Genomic DNA, 13,056 nt, shown 5'->3' with positions numbered 1-13,056 from the left:
CTTTTAAAACTTAATTTTCCATTCTTATGTATGCCACATTTGATGTTGCTTCTTTGTGCAAATAATACAATAACGTCTACCTTTGGGAGACAAGATTCTAATAGCTGAAGGGAAATACACTCTCTCAAAGGAACCGGTCTAAAATCATTTACTGTAAATAGATGCAACACATTGTTTCCAGTGGAGCTGGATCAATTTACACTGGAACTAATTTAGATCCAGTATAGGTCCACTACTGTAATCTCCACTCAAAATTCCCACTGTTATAATCAAAGTACATAGGATGTAGCTATAAAAAAAGATAACTCAAAGAGCTGCATGTCCCATTTGTGTTTCAAAGGGAAAGAACTGGGAGTGTTTTTCTCTTGGATGACAAGGTCAGAAAGTATTTCTGCCACTTGACACAACACGAAAACACAAATAATAAATTATGAGTCAAATCTGTAACTGGTGTAAGTAAGTACAAATGCAATTACACCGCCTCTGAGTTTAGCCTCCTAGTCGTTTGACTGAGAGCATATTATTATTGATGACATAATTTTTTTCCCCATATCATTAATGTGCCAAGAAAATATACATAAAGCAAAATAACACCAGTGCTGTTAGGTACAGCTTCAGGGTTTGTCTATATCAGTTTTCATCCATGTTATTTAACTACTCAAGGCAGTAATATTTATCATCTTTTTGCCTATGGAAGGAATTGTGTTTTTCTGTCCAAGAGACTGCACTGCTTTTTCATGTTAAAACCTGTTCTATATTAGCACTGTTAATTCTATGATTTTATTCCAGTTTCTTCTCTTTTTTTTCTGAAAGCTCCAGCTCCTGGAGATGTGTGTCTGTGTGAGAGTCTCAATACTTGTATTTTAAAGTAAACTTCTAGTCCTCTTGGTTGTAATAAAAATTGTGAAAACATGGACTGCATTTATTCCAAAATAAAGGACTAAAATATATTTTAAAAATATATTTAAAAATACATAGTTTTAAATCCAATTTGAGGTTTCATTAGAGCCTGACCTGAGATTTTTGAAGACCTGGAGTCAGTAAACTTCTGTCTGCCCATAGCTGCCAGGTAGAAAAAACTCTTCTTACCCTTTACGGGCAGATACTGAGGAAGCAGAAAATGGGTAGGCAGTCTCCCGGCTGGCTTTCTGGGAATTATTCATAGATGACAGAAGCCTTAGAGAAGTCCAGGCAGCGGGAATGTGGGTAAGAATTTCAGTGAATAATTTCATTTAGAAAGTTGTTTCAGGGAGATAATGTAATTAACGTACTTGGAGGACGAGAAATCTCACACAGTGCATCTGGAAGTTTCTCCTCAGGAAATCCTTGTAGCTCACTGTTCCTGTCAAGCAGGGTAATGTGCCTGTAAACCTCCTCTGACAGAAAACATATCTCTGCATCAGCAGAAGCAAAAAATGACAAAACATCCACAGTGGAAGAGTAAATGTCAAACATCTTCGCGCCACGAAAACACACTCATGTCAGAAAAAAACCGCTAAATCTGCTGGAAGCTTGTAAAGGGCACTGAAGAAACAGCCTGAGCCAAAAAGCTGTTCCAGTGGCTCTCTTAAGAGGTAAATAAACCACCCTGAATAAATGAGAATTCTCAGTTTTAGGCACAGTAAGCACCTGCTTTGCACAGAAGACAACACAGAAAAACACTACAGCACGTAATTGGTTTCATTTCCCCATTATAGCTGTCAGTCCACACTGAAAAAGCATGTAAAACTGACAGCAAATATATATCAATTTCCAGATTGATTAAAATCTTAAGTGCAAAGTTGATAAACTTAAATATTCAAAAGTCTTAAGAGATAATCATCTGATTTTCTTATTTGACTACTAACTTTTCTGCCTTTCAAGTCACATTTTCAAGTTTCACTTACAACTATGAAACCAGAGACTTAGAGAAACTTTAGTACAAAGAAACCTTAAAGATTTGAAAGAAAAGTCAAAAGAGGACTTCTCTGCTTAAGAGCCAATGGCTCACCTCCTTCAGAACAAAACAACACTGTCCACTTCTAAGCTCTGCCGGAGTTAAATAAATGCTCTGTGCATAGAATTTTTTACCTGCGGAAATTACAAAAAGGAGAATTACATGATGGCCGCTCGCTCAGACATATCTCTGATGAGGGTGGACCTTGGATGCAGCAGAAATCTTGGTTCGTAGAAACAAGAAAATATTTTGTGACCTATTTTTAAAGCCGCTAACATTAATTGTCTATATAGCTAATCCATAAATGTTAAACAAGCATTCGCTCACTAACTTGCTTGTGACTGATTAAAGTCTTACATGAGCACTGCTGATGAAAAAGAGGAAGGAAGTTAATGAGAATTGTGAGGATCGTGCAACTGAATTAGTCCTCAATGAGTACCAAGAGTATATTTGATTTGGAGGTTTAAAACAAAGCCAGTCTGAATTATTTGCAGGCAATGAAAAATAATCTTTCCTTTAGATTTTGAAACATCTACATTTAAAGAATAATCCCCTTATCCTTTAAAACTGCAGGAAAGATTAATTTTCACATTACATCCAGTCTTGGGTGTGGTAAATCTTTAAAGCACATGGGCTTTGAAATTTGAAAATCGATGTATTTTGCAAATTAATTCTATGAATTCTGCACAGAAAGAAAAATAACTTGTATCCTCATATAAAAAAAGGTAAAAACAAACTGTGAGAAGTATCCCTTTAAAGGATGGTTACTTGTTTATTTATCACCACTAACAAATGCAATCGCTATCGGGTACTGCGAGCATAGCTGAACCTGGCTGCCTGTTGTTCTACTCTGGGAATGTTTAGTATCTCTAAAACATCATTACCTTCTCCCTTCCAGCAGAAAGAAAACGAGAAAAGGGATACGTCATATTTTAAAGAGAGAGTCTTCTTTTTTAAATAGTGCAAATGGCAGATCATTTTCTAAGTAAAATTAGGCCTACTTATCATATAGACACTACAATATTATCTTTCAACCTGCTATTTTAGTAGAGAGACTTGCAGAAATAATTAACGAGGACATATTCCCATATGCTTTAAATGCCATTTTAACTTCCTGTGCAACAGGATGAGAAGAAATCATTCATTGCTCTCCTTATCCAGATCTTTCAGGAGCTAGATGTTTATAAAAATAAATGAGAGACTAAGTGAAATAATACTTTATTTAAGGCAGCAATCTTACATTTTAGAGTAAGTCTTTCATATAAGATTTAGCCATTTTAGTAATAATGGCCAATTGTCTTGAAAACACTTTTGTATTATGCTTTCAGTCTGTATTCATTTTGCTTAAGTGTATTCAGAGCTCTTTTATAACAATCCTATTTGTTACAACCAAAAGATGGCAGCACTCCATGCAGTATACATTGCCTTCTACTGTTTTTTCTATTCACAGATCTCTCTGCAAATTCCATTTTCTAGTGCTGCAGTTATCCTAGGCAGGGAACTATTAGTTAGGAAGCTTTCAAATAAGAATATGTATTTATTACTTTGGGAGCGTTACCTTGATTTTGGAAAACTTTATACATAAATACCATTAAGTTTAATTTATTTAATATTGTTCCAGACTGGTCAACCACTGGCATTAGATAAACAGAACTGAAAAGTTCCAACCTGCAGTCTATTTTAGGGAACCCCTTCCTCCTGTTCTGGGGACAGAAACAGCAGAGATTTTCTCTCAGGTGGTTCTCCTGATTCTTTCCCCAGGATTTTTTCTCTCCCTTTTTTGCCATTCTCCTTTTCTTGCCTGCCCTATCTCGTTTTTCACTGTTCCCCGGTCTCCTGTTGGGCAGACCTCAGCATTTGTGCCTAATACGCGTTCCTTGACGCAGATACCCTGCTTATTTTATATCGCTATTTTTCTTGTCATAGGACAGCGTTGTTAAGCATTATGTAACATCCATATACTGTTGTACCCACAGTAACCTGAATCCATTTTCCTCTGTGACACAGAATATAAGAGTGAAGCAGCTCTTACCTAGTGATAACATAATTTGATGGGGACAGACGTTGAGCAACTGCATGGCCTTGACCATGTCATGTACTACAGAAGTGTTAATGAGAGAACTGCAGACTTCAAATGCACCCTTACCTGTTTGGTATTTAGACAAGAGCGGTCACAAGGAGAGACAGAATGATCACTAGGAAAATTGCATTTTCAGTTTTGGACTAAAAAGTGAAATTAAGAACTGAACTGTTACACAGAATAGATCAAGAGGAGGAAAAGGGCCAGAGGGAATCAAACCGAAACTTTACTGTTCAAAAGGAAGAAAGAAAGGGAAAAAGGAGGAAAGAAAGGGGAGAGTCAAGAAATGAACAACACAAGTTCTACACAGTCACCATAACAAGCGCCAGAGATACTTCATGAATACTGTGATCCTAAACAGGAGGATAAAAAAAAAAAAGATACACTTTCTTATATGAAGACTTTGGCAGAAAAATGGCATCATTAGGCAGAAGGATGTGACAGCCACGGCCCACACGCGGAACTCTGAAAGTATACAAAAAGAGTAATAACTAATTATGTATGGCCTACCCTATCCCTACACAGATACCTCCAAATAAATGAGAGAAATCCTTCCAAATGGCACAGGCTGCTATGCTATAAAAGGAATAGGTTAAAGCAACTGAGAGTCCTAAGAACAGTGCAGAATAAGCCCATCCAAGAGAATCCCAGAGGCAAGACAAAGACCAGCCCAGAACATAATTCATTCTACATACAACTGGAAGCTGCGCAGTGGGAGAAAGAGGAAAAGTACATAGAAAATGAGCTTCAGTGCAAAGGGTATGAGCAGTAGAGATGCTTCAAAACTGAAGATATATGAGAGAACCACATGAAACAGCGATGATTTGAGAGACTCCAAGGAGTGTAAACAGCCATATTTTTTGTCTTGTTCTTGCTTGTTGTTTTGTCATCTGCATTTTCCTATTTACTCTAATTAGACTCCAGACTAATTAGATCCTCACATATCTAATATGCACCGATACTGAGGTATACCTGTTCTACTGGTTGTGGATGGTTTCCTGAACTCTGTTACCTACTGCATTAAGTGAGGACACTGGGATGTCATATGTAATTCTTTCTCTCCTCTCCTCCACTCTGTGTATATATAATACAGTTCTGATTTTATAATGGATTTTGTTAATAGAAAGCTATGCTGAAGAAGGTGATTTGCAGGCCTTTGCACTTTGGAGCTGGTTCCATTTGATGAGCTAACAAGTTTTTTAACCTTAAAAACTGTATTGCACAGCTGACCTGAAAACCAAGGCCTTGGGAAAAGGGAAGCAGAAAGTGGGCTAATTATGAATATTCTGGGAGCTTAAGGTATTTTAATGAAATCTGTTTTGAGTAGTTTCTTTGCTATCTGGAAACTGCTGTGTTTCATGACATAATTTCTAGAGATAAAAAGCCTCACAGGAAAGCAATAAAACCACCTCAATGTATCTTTTCTTTTTATATTCAAATGAATATTAACAGCAAATTAATATCAGTAACAGCAAATCAATATCAGCAACAGGTTCATTTCCCATTATTGTCAAAAAAAATAGTAACAAAGTGAAGCAGAAAATGCCTCATAGTCAGTGATGTTACTTATTTTTAATAAATTGATTATGAAGGTAGAAAGCACATACCCTGTCATGAAAGAAACTCATGAGACAAAAATCTAAACCCCATGAAATTTCTCACTGGTCAGAAGTTACCTCATGTAACAAGATGGTACAGATGATAAAATCTGACAATACTTTAGGCAAATGCAAATGAGGACAAGGAAAAAAAAAACAGAGCCATATTCAGATAATACAATAACATTTTCAGAAGAGGAAGATGTAATAAAAAAAAAACAAAAAACCTCTGGAGTTAGATCTTTACATGCATCCTGGGGGAAAACGCCAAGTAGTTGACTGACCTGGAATGAACAGGACTATCAAAGAACCTGAACAGTAAGAATAGGACAGAGAAAAATTAGCTGGACTTTGGAGAAGTTCACCTTTGAGAAGTTGCACTGGTTACCTAACCCTTGGAAAAAGTGGTCCTAACTGTCACTCTTTTTTATGTATGACTTGTTGTACCTTGTGCAATTGTGATTACTGTCTGAAATGTTAAGAGTGGACCTGAGGACACAAAATTGAGGACTTTTTAGGTAGTTAATAAAGTTTGGGGTAAATTCATGTGAAATCCAACTCTGGAAATTTCCCTGTGCTGACTGAGCATTCTATACAATACGAATTTCTATACAGTATGCATATATTTCTATTGCATATACCTATGAAATATATGAAGTATGAAATACTCATATTGTATTCCTATCCTACACAGGCATAGCAGGTGACTTCCTGACTGTACGGGCAGGGAGAATCAGGAAACCAAATGAGGCAGAAGAATGGTCCAGTCATGCTACAGGTAATAGCGGCCATTAGCCCTGGGAGCAATTAGCTTTTATAATCCTTAACACATAAATGCTCAGAAAGTGTCCAGCATTTAAGAATATTGGAACGTGAAAAGAAATCAGAGAGCAGACTGTGATGACAGAAATGGAGAAGTCAGTTCAACGTATGCAGCATCGCTTTACTACTATATTGAATAAAGTACAGTTTACTTTTTAATCAACTTTGAGGCCATTCTGTTTTGTAACCCAGCACAAGATAAATGAAACAACTACCGTACAGCAAAGTGACCCTTTCTTGAACAGACAATTGTGCTATAAATCCTGAAGTACATACCATGTAAACCAACCTTATTTCTGAATTCAGCCCTTTCAATACTTATGTAATACATCTTTTACCAACTTCCCCACAGTAGTAGTAGTAATAGTAGTTGTAATCAACAGAGACAGTTTCCTGTGAAGATATTTAGAGAGAAAAAATAAAAGGAGGCTTAAGACACATGCATTAACACAGGGACTTTCAGTATTTTATGTAATCTCTGCAGCATTGTCCACCTTCCGCTACATTCATTTTGGTTTCCATAGGTATCATTTCAAAATAAATCTGTCTGCCATGGTCTTTACGCTGGTTTTCCCCAAAATGTAATCACGTACTTTAAGTATAGATGTTGGCAGTGCAGAGCTCACTGGAATTTTTGATTTCAACACAATTCTAAGTCTCTGTTAATACGATCCCTTTCTTCTCTATCTGCCTTCTGTAACAGAGAAGCTTCAGAAAATGGCCAGCATTTTTTCTTTTTCAGTTTGGGAGTGAATCAGGACACATTCTTGAGACTGTAAAATTAAATAAACCCTTGAGAGATGTTACTAAACTCTCCCCTGTAAGTCTTATCTAAATTTCCCTTGGTTAAGGTGCGGGGATCCACAGGTTATTACTGAAATTCTATTTCACTGCAGAGGTAGCTATGACAGGTTATACAATTTGTAAGTTTTTTTTGAATGTAAAATACTTATCTGTAGAAGCTCTAGCTTCAACTGTCAGTTATTCTTAGTTTTCTTTTTGAAGTAACCATTGCCCAAAGGGCTAAGACAGTGCTGTGACTGAGTGACTGGTCTGTGATTTCAGAGATCTAGATTTAGGGTCAGACTAAGGCTTGCTGTGAAAACCTGTGCAAGTCACTTGAACTGTGTAGATTTCAATTCCCTATTTGCACCTTTCAGAAAATAACTGCAAGTTTTTCTGTGCTGGCATATAACAACATCATTAGAGCCTAAACTTAAAAAAAAAACCCATAAGTATGGGTAAAAACCATGAAAAAAATTCACACTTTTTTTTGTATTCGCGGTCAGCTTTTTGAATCATTAGTTTAGATTGTGAAGCTCTTCCCCATAAGCACAAGGAGTATGCATTGCATTTTAGACTATTTGGTTCTCAAGGAAAATAAATTCTAGAACCATCACATGACTTCAGGCACTAAGGCTGTAAAAAACCACTACCTGTAATTATAGCTACAATGAAATCTTTACAATTGTTGACAGTGCCACCTGTTCTTAACATGCCACACACAATCTGGCCATATCTCTTTTGACACCTCTAGAAGCAGCCACCATAGGGAAAAATGAAAAAATGGTCAAATTATGCATTAGATTCTCTTTTCAAAATATGCTGTGCCAAAGTGGATGTGGCTGAACTGAACCATTGAGTTTAGCCTCTGTGACTGAACTAGCCCTGTGTACAGTTGTCATTTCTTCCTTTTGACTTAGTAAAAATAGCGAATCATTTCTGAAAGAAACCAAACAATTCAATATTGTTTTGAAATGAAATCTTCCCATGGAAAACAATGTATCAATTCTTGCATAAAAATAGTATTTACCCCAGCTGGCCAGTTTTTAAAAACCTTGACTTTATTTCTGCTGTGCTTAACCCCACAGCAGCAATATGTGCCCTTGTGATCAAAAGGCATGTTTACTGTAATTCTCCAATAGCTTATGCAGGCTTTTCTGGTCCCTGCAGCTTCCTGGAATGCAGAAACACGCTTGTTTGTTTGTTTGAGCAACTCTGATCCCACGACCCCCTCCCTGTATTCTCTATGTAGGCTGCCCATAATAGTAGAGTGATTTAAAGATGGCACTGTTATTTTTTAAAGACTTTAAAAACTTTTTTCTAAGGTAGATCTCTTTAAGGTTTCCTTCCTGGATAGCTATGTTTATCTTTTCACGAATTATGCTGTCATCTCTTTAAGCGGAAGCAGGGTAAGAATGCTTCAGGTGCAATGAGTATGGAATTTAACAAATATTTCTCTGGCATTTTTAAGTTTATGTCTGCCCTCTTTTAAACAGCACCTGATTAATTTCTCACTAGAAGGGCATTACAAAACTAGTATCTTAGCTGTGTTGTTTTTTATAAACAGGCACGTAGAATTTCACGTAGAATTGTCCTTCCTTCTGTATGAGTCAAGACCGACATTCTTCTCTCTACGTACAAAAAGTTGCAGACCACATTTGCCTTTTCTTGTTTTTAGTTTACATGAATATAATGAAATGGTGAGATTTGTTTCTAAATTAAAAGACTAATGTAGTACAGCTGTACATACAGACCATGCTCAAATAGAATCCCAGAGTCAAAACAACAGCAGAAGGAAAAAGAGAACAAGCAATGATGAGAAAAATCTAATTTCATCTGAAATCAGCTAGAGAACTCATTATTTAACAGGGTCAGCTTTTTGCCCAGCTACGAGCAGATGGGTGCACTGTCTGTAAGAGATATCAAGAGAAGTGTTACACCAGAGTCAGTTCTAACCCAGCTAGTTTAAGCACAGAAAATGAAGCCATAGCATCACAGCTTCACTCTAAGTTTTGCAATCCAGAACTGGGACCCTGAGTACATAGGAGGTCCAGCCTGGGCCAGTCTTGGTCCCAGTATATCTAGAGGTAAGACGATTGCAGCTAAATCACCTACACTTAACTTGTTTTGGAGTCGTAAGTCTTGTTTCCAGGTAGTTAAACTCAGAGAGATACCGGAGAGAAAAGGAAATGTACCAGGTAAGGGGTGACACTTGGTGAGTAGAAAGATTGCGTCAATGCCAGATGGGCAGAGAAAACTAGGAAGAAATAGTGATTTTTAGATTCTGCTCCACTAAGGTAATGGTAGAAAAGGCAATACTTCACCCAAGGTTTGTAATGTAGGTACATAATAGGATGGGTGTCAGCAGAAACTATGCACAAGTTGATCATTGTAACACACAGCCTTATAGCATGGAGAAATAGTTTTACAGGCAATTCATTTTTACTTGCTAATATCTCTTTAGGCACAATCATTTCCATCTCTGCTACTCCAGGGCACATGTATTATATTCTGAGCTTAGTGCTTTGCTGTATTTATGGAAGTTGATCATAAACACCAAAGGAGAGAATTATGCCTTTGCTGGAATGCATCATTACATTTCCATACCATTAGGAAGGCAGAAAAAACGTATCCCCTCTGCATGAAAAAATTGGGTTTGATTATATTTTTTAAAAATATTAAACTAAGTAGCAGATAATATTTTTGCACAATGAGAATCTGCACTTGAGAGCATAGAAATACCTTGTTTGTTGCTGAAAACATACCATGATATTATATATACCTTATATATATATTACTTATATACACCTTATTAATGTTTGTCAAGAGAATGTTGATATCTGTACATCAAACAGTTTAAGTTCATTTTAATCACTTACTGGAAGCCACCTAGGCATGTCAACACCTAATCCACAGTCTCTGAAATGACATTCTTCTGAAAGTCTGAAGCATCCTTCATGTTAGCCTCGTAAATGTCAGCCTTAGCAATTATTAACGTGTGGGACATCAGGCAATTTAATCCCCAATTGAACACAGGACTAGATGCAAAAGAACAACAGTAATATCTATTATACCACTTTGCATCAATTGTTAATGATCCATTTTACTAAACGAAGAGCACATTTACTTCATGTACCGTCCTGAAAATAGAATGCCTTCCACCATATATAGACCTAACAATGGAATTCAATTGGGAAGTATAAAATGAATAAAATGACCAATTTTTTTTCTTTCACTTGGCAGAAGCAGTTGAATTGTGCTGGTGTAAAGTGTAGAAGAATTTTCTGTCTCTTATTGGTGCTTATTATTCTGCCCTCTCAAAAGCGTGGGTTTAGTCAGTAAGCTGAATTCAGGGTTTACCCTGCTGAAAAAATTGAGCTGGAGCTTACAGTATATTGTGTCCTATCATCATATCAAAATGTGGAAATACGTAAACACTTGAGAGAGAAAGAAATAGTAAAGCACCTGTATAAGGCTGGAGGACTAGGTATACAAATTTTCTACCTTGTCTATAGCAGTACATGGAATAAACACACTGTGCCCTTTCAGATCTCAGAACAACTGACTCTGACAGCATTGGAAGAAAACAAACATGCCATTCTGTCAGAAATCATTGCTTTAACATAAGCTCAGCATACCTTAAAGCAACTTCTGAACCGTAGCTCCCAAATCCCTTCTGCTCAAGCATTCTGGGTGCTGGCTAGCTATACTGCTGATCCCAATCCCTTGCGCATAACTTGTTGATATTTTGATACTTGTTGATATTTTTTCAAGATTTGGAATTTGTATATATTTGTATTTTAGGGAACATTAGCATTAAATCTAACTTTATGTCATCCTCTCTCTGCTGTAGCTCAAAAAACAGCTAGAAGAGATGAGTTAGAGCCCTGAGAGTACCAACGGAGGCCTTCCTAGCCCTGACCGGCCCTCAGCTGGGGCTTAGGGAGCAGCTGTGCTCTTGCCACCCCTGACGAGATGGAAATGGGTTTGCTGCTAGGCTGCATAATATTTGGTTACTCCACAGTACAGGTCACACCTTGTGAACTGAAGGTTACTTCTTTGTGAGCTGTGCTTAAGGACTAACACTCTCATTCTTCATCAATATTATCTGTACCAGAACAAATGTGGAATTGTTACAACTGTTTCCCTCAGTTTCTTTTCAGATTAAAGGAGCAAATATCTTCAATTAGTCCACTTTTGACAGATAACCTGACTAAAACTATTCAACGTGGTCAGGCTTAAAAATGGTCGATATTTTGTTATACAATGAAATTAATTTAAAATGTGATGGCATCAGGTGAAGTAGATCATGCAGATAAGTATGCTATAGACAGACTGGCCATGGTTTAGCTGGTGCAAGTTTTCCTGAATTTAGATTGTTGTTTAATGCTGATAGCTACACTACTTCCCTTCAGCTTCTCCAGGTATACACCTTATAATATTTACAGAGGATGGTTTAAAATATCTCAGTGTTCATGCTGTATATAATGGCATTTGATTTCCAGTCCACCTCTTTCTTGTTCAGCCTGGTCTCTTCTCACTTGCTATGGATCTCATGTTAGCTTTTCAATTACAGATTTCAGGGAATTGGGGTTTATCTTTGAATGTGACTCAGCAGTTCATGAATACATAACCTTGTCAGAACAGTCAGAGCGTGTTTCTTACCTGCTCTTTGGGATGTGCTAAAGACTTTGTTCATAAAAGAGGAATTTTTAAAGTGTGACTCCAGTACAGTAAAAATGACTGTATAGAACTGACCTTGGAAGCAGTATTCTTTTCCAAAAATTGTTAAGTGGTTAATGTTTTTTTTCTTTTTGGAAGCCTTTCTCCTAGTGGGTGGATGTTTCCAGTGACAGCTATTTAGGGTCACTATCTTAAAGCACAGTGTTTTAAGCCACATGCCTGAATGAAAGCATCTTATAAGGGGCAGATCTTTTCAGAGGGTAGAAATTCTGTTAAGGATTGAGATTCTGAATTTTGGGATTGTTCAAATACAAAAATCATTTAACGCATTGACATAGTTAAAAAACCTCAAAAACAACAGTCTTTTAAAGTCAATCCAAACTTAGTCTTGAACTTAACTCTTTTTGATTTTGTAATGTTTTATCTCATGCAAAGTTAAGAACAGTTGAATTGAGACCATTTCACAAGGAAATGTTCTGATTTTTCAAGAGATGTTTCGATATGATCTAATAGTATTTTTTCCTTCCCCAGTGAAACTTCCGCAGAGTTGACACAAGAAGCTGCTTATACTTACCCAACAGCTGAATCCAAAACTACCATGGCTTAAAGCTAAGCTTGAATTGCTTCACTGCCATTCATACCCAAGTTAAGGTCACTCCTTGTTGGAGGTAAGGCCACAGTTTGTTTGTACAAAAGATTTAATGATGCCACTTGGCAACTATCATCTAGATTTGCTAATAAGATATTCTTAGCACTTATGGTAACCTATTCTGTAACCAAAAATTGTATTGTACAGAACGGTAATTCCTTCATTTAAACTCCTATGGTAATACAAAAGTCTAAGTGTGTGTGAAGGCAAGATCAAGAATTTAATAGCAGAAACTGTTCTGCTGAAAACCTGCCTTTTGCATATTTTACAGCTTTTCTTTTCCCTCTTACTTGCACATTGGTTCTCATGGGTGGTAGACGAATGCCACAGAAAAGTTGCATATGTCAGATTTCTCTTTGACCAAGATAACTTATATATCAGCTGCTGTCATCTCTTTGCACAAAAGAGACAAAGTAACTTCTGTCTTCCATCATCAACATTTCTGCAAGATCTTCTGAACTGTGTAGAAGACTGGATTCAGATTCAAATCTAAGTTCTTCTCTAC

General features: G+C 36.9%; 1 long non-coding RNA gene across 1 annotated transcript in view; it reads left to right on the top strand.

The window, feature by feature from the left end:
* LOC138066167 (uncharacterized) overlaps window positions 1–12,599 on the top strand; it is a 62,836-nt gene extending 50,237 nt beyond the window's left edge. Inside the window, exons 2-3 of the long non-coding RNA XR_011139409.1 lie at window positions 6,309–6,392; window positions 12,434–12,599. This is a non-coding gene — a long non-coding RNA (uncharacterized lncRNA). The remainder of the gene's footprint in view (window positions 1–6,308; window positions 6,393–12,433) is intronic.
* Window positions 12,600–13,056: the final 457 nt, after the last annotated feature.

This window comes from Struthio camelus, chromosome 2 (assembly GCF_040807025.1).
Source record: "Struthio camelus isolate bStrCam1 chromosome 2, bStrCam1.hap1, whole genome shotgun sequence".
Lineage (NCBI taxonomy): Eukaryota > Metazoa > Chordata > Aves > Struthioniformes > Struthionidae > Struthio > Struthio camelus.
This window is presented reverse-complemented; position numbering and strand designations above follow the sequence as displayed.